We start from the raw sequence: 4639 nt of genomic DNA on the forward strand, positions 1-4639 counted from the left end.
TCTATGCAGTACCGCCGCGGTTTCCGCGCGGTCCAAACCGCTAGTGTGAACAGGGAATAAGACCAGTTAAACCTATTTGGGATAGCGACAGCGACTGACCACATAATCAGTCTCTGAGAGTAATGCCTTTCCTCCAACAACCTCATTCATCCTGTGACTGACACAGTCTCTCGGCGATGGGCGCCAGGAGACTGATCTCTGGAAGCCCCTAGTTACAACCCACGCGGGGGGTAGCGCAGGCCTTGTGAACACCTGGTACTGGGGCCGAGACAGCGGTACTGCCACGTCTGAGCAGCTATTTTTAGGGTCCACTCTGCTCACCCCACATGGGGAAGGGGGCGAGAAAAGGTTCCCCAAATATGTCCGATTTACTTCCACCTGGCTGGGGAGCCGGCCCCGGGGAGGTCGCCTTATCTGCGACCACAACAACGATACAAAACAGAAACGGAGGGCACTGCAGCCCTCCCTGACAACAAAACTCCCTCCCCCACTAGCTACACTCCAGGTTTTCCGATACCTGTGATACTACAGTATATACATTCGCATCTTTCAAAGGACAGTAATTCAGAAACGTATCTGATTCTATTACACAATTTTCTCCAGTCTTACATAAATTGACTTCAATACCCGAAACGCCCAATGATGATACACTACCACAACTCCACTAAGTTAATTGATAACCATCCTACTTCCTTCTCACTCCCATCTATCTCTGTGAACCCCAAGCAACCCATACCCTTCCACCTCCAAAGGCTTACCTCTACCTCCATCGCTTTTTGAACTTTATTGTCCAATAATGTTGGCGCTGAAGATGCTCCTGAAGAGGTCCTGATCTTGGCCACACGCACATAAACTTGTTTCCCTAGCAGCATCCTGTGAATATTATAAAGATAGTGCGTTTTCAGTAATATCTAAACTATTCTACCAACTGTACATAAAACGTGAAGAAGCACTATGATAATTGATACCGCTTCTCTCTACGAATAAAATGATTTATTAGTAATGTATAATCTGAAAGAAATGTTATCATATAATATTTCAAATCTTGATAATAAAAACCTAATAAACCCAAATAAAACATCAGGTGCATGTGTTTGGGTCCAGTTCCTATAGCGATTGGAAAAAAACTAGAGGGTAATTGGTCTCTTTTCAATGGGATTGTATGAAACTCCATTGGCTTCCTCCAGTGATATATCCTGACCTTGACTTAGAACGGCCTGTTAATAGCACAACTACAACACTACACGACTTCCTGTTCCTCACAGCCCTCACAAATTCAATTCCATTTCCACAACCCCCATGATCCTTCTCGCTATGAAATTGTAGAAGAAAATCTCCAGAACATATGAAAACTTCTCAACAGTCAACACGGTTGTAAAGCCCAGACAACAACACGACGGCTTCTTACTTTCGCCCATTACGCCATCATCCCTCCTCCCATTGTTTTCACTTCTATTCTTTCGCCACATCTTGTAATGTTCCTTCACCCATTTGAGCATCAAATGTCCACTAAACTCGACCTCAATGAAATACATTATAATTCCGTTTATATTAGTGTACGCCATTTACAAGCTCTTTCTTTCTTCCTCTCCTTCAACACCACTTTCTTCCATTTGTCAATGTAAGAATCGCACATTACCAGACTGCCTAATTTACACAACACCGCCAACAACTCGCTACTTAGTCATTTACTCCCTTAAACAGCAATGACTTACACCAAATTCAGGGCGACAAAACACCAATACTTGTAGCATCTCTCCACAACTTCTGACACAAAACAGAACTATCAATCAGACCGTAAACAACCTCCACTCAGCCAACGAATGGAATATAACACACACGGCAGCGGCTTGAGAGTGCCCACAAGGATACAAGCGCTTGTAAATTAGTCCCTACTAATAATAACACTATTCAGTTTCGGATCTATCACTCTCCAAAACTGTTCTCTCCTCGTGTCTTTTCGTGTGTGTGTGTGGATATATGTGTGCGTATGCGTGTGTATGTATAAATACATTGTGTGTGTGTATGGATATATGTGTATGCGTGTGTATGTATACATACGTGTGTAAGTATAAATACATTGTGTGTGTGTATGTATACATATGTGTGCAAGTATAAATACATTGTGTGTGTGTGTGTATTCACCTTGGTCTTTGGATCACGTGTTGGACTCGTGATCGACAGCTATTTCCCTTCCGGAAGAGAGCTCAGACCTCGTATGACCAGGTGTGTGTGTGTGTGTGCGTGCGTGTGGATATATATGCGTATGTATAAATACAGTGTGTGTATGTACGGATATATGTGTGTATGTATATATGTGTATGTATACATATGTGTATAAATACATTGTGCGTATGTGCGCGCGTGCGTTTGTGTGTACAATGGTCATTCGCAACCAAGCGTTCCTCTCGACTGCATAAATTCATCCAGCGTTAGCCACAACAAAACATCCTCGTCTGCGTTAGGTTACTGAACCCTAAAGGCCGTGTTCACAATAGCGGTTTGAACCGCGCGGAAACCGCGGCGGTACCGCATAGTCAAGGAAAAACCGATCAGTTGTGTGTGAGCTCCTCTACTGACTTAAACTGTAATTGAACCTATGCGGTTCAAACCGCTGGTGTGTACAGGGCCTAAAAGGTCCAAGCTCATGTACTTCCCACCTTTATCACAATCTACCGTGCGGGACTTAAATCCCGAATTCCTAATCACGATAGGCCACCTTAGTTCAGTCCTCTCAACCAAACCATTTATCATAAAGTTATCAGCTGACATATCCTACTAACGATATGCCCATCTTATCTAAGTTGACGCCAACAGGCGCCTGACTACGGCCGAAGCCGTCACCTTTAAGTGATCGAGAGGGGAGGGGGGCTTTGGGATCAGCTAACCGTGAGACAGTCGGGGCGTGCGGCAATCACCAGGGTTTGTATCAAGCCCTGATCCAATGAGACGGGATACCAATTCGATCCGTCATTATTATGGTAACCTTTGATTTCTTCCTTTGTTTGTTCGTTGTTTCTCTTAAGGTTGCCACATAGTTGAGGAAGAATTTCCTTGACGTGAAAACAGTAAAAGACCGGAATATTCTTCCCAGAATAATTTGTAATGTGCCACTCTGTCAACATCTTATAAGAATAAACAAATAAACAATATTGAATAAATTGATCTATATACCAAGGGCTTTTGCCCACTTAAAATAGATTAACGCAAAAATGTGATTCAGTATGAGGCTAAAGACAAGCGCCCGTAGGAGTGCGGACGATGCCCAACAATCCACATACAAACAATCAAACGACGCTGAACATGAGCATAACCGACATTTTGAAATTGTACTAGTGAGCCTTAGAACATGACATTTCCGCCTCTCACATGACCACCTAATGACAGGAAATTAACACACACACACCTGCCAATGGAGAGCTGCTCCCTTCAAAGCTAGAATGTCCGATTTACTCAACACTCAAAAACAACCATCATTTCTCTCACGACGTCAAACAACAACGACACTTCTCCAATGCCTATTGCATCGCTGAATGTATTTACTTTCATTCAAATTACTCACATCTGTACTACCAGCATATCAGTTGACAAATGGTAGATTTTAGTTTAAATTATAATTGTATGCATTTTGTAGCATACAATTAAGGACGCAAAATTTGAAGAAAAAAAAAGTTTCTACATAAATGACACAAGTGTCGGTCATACCGACTCCGTATGGCGTGTGTAACGGTCAGCCATATAAATAAACTTTTACCTGGTGTAAATTCCATCCAAAGCTATGTGTGTAAATAATGACGGTCACAAAAGTTTTATGGGTGTCCATGATCAAATACGAAGTACCTGGTACTGGCATTTATGCATATACAATGATACATGTTTAATTTTACGTATAGGTAAGTTACATAATACTCATGAAATAATGCCTGCGTGGCAACTTCAATTTCACTATATTCCTTACACTATTACGTATTCAATGTTATTTTTAAATATAATTGCATGGAAAAATTACTGATGAATAGACTTTACATAATTTACATAGTAACGTGCCTTCTAACACGATTATTTCGTTTACACAAGCCCCTGAATTTGTCATCTGTAAACTAGCGTTATGACGTCACAGCCTTGCGATTAAGAGAAAACGGGTAATTCAGTTTAAACTATAAATTTATTTTCTCGGAAAATGAAGTTGCAACATGTACAGTGAATTTAGCTATTTTCGCTTGCTGTTTTTATATTACTTCCTCAGTCTAAGTATGGCAACTGACCTCACCGAGTTCTTTCGAGAACCTTCCATACCCTGTCTCGTATCCGAAGTCGTGTCATGCGTTTTCTTTAGTTCTTTTTATCTGCAACATTTATATGACTTTTGAGCATAATGTATTTAACATTTTAACCAATTTACACTGCCGCTGCTCCTATTCAGAAAAGTGAACAAACATATGAAATTACAATAAGTGAAAACGTGTATGGCTATCATGCCATTGTTTTGTTTATCTATAGATTATCATTGTTGTCTACTACCCAGGCCGAAAGTGAATAACCTTATCTACATAAAACAGTCTAAATCCCTTCAACCTAACCACATTACTGCAACCTAACTTAACAGCATACCCTAACTGAAGTTTATCTCTTGGTTAAA

This window comes from Oratosquilla oratoria, chromosome 6 (genome assembly GCF_046742065.1).
Source record: "Oratosquilla oratoria isolate Oo_2021 chromosome 6, ASM4674206v1, whole genome shotgun sequence".
Lineage (NCBI taxonomy): Eukaryota > Metazoa > Arthropoda > Malacostraca > Stomatopoda > Squillidae > Oratosquilla > Oratosquilla oratoria.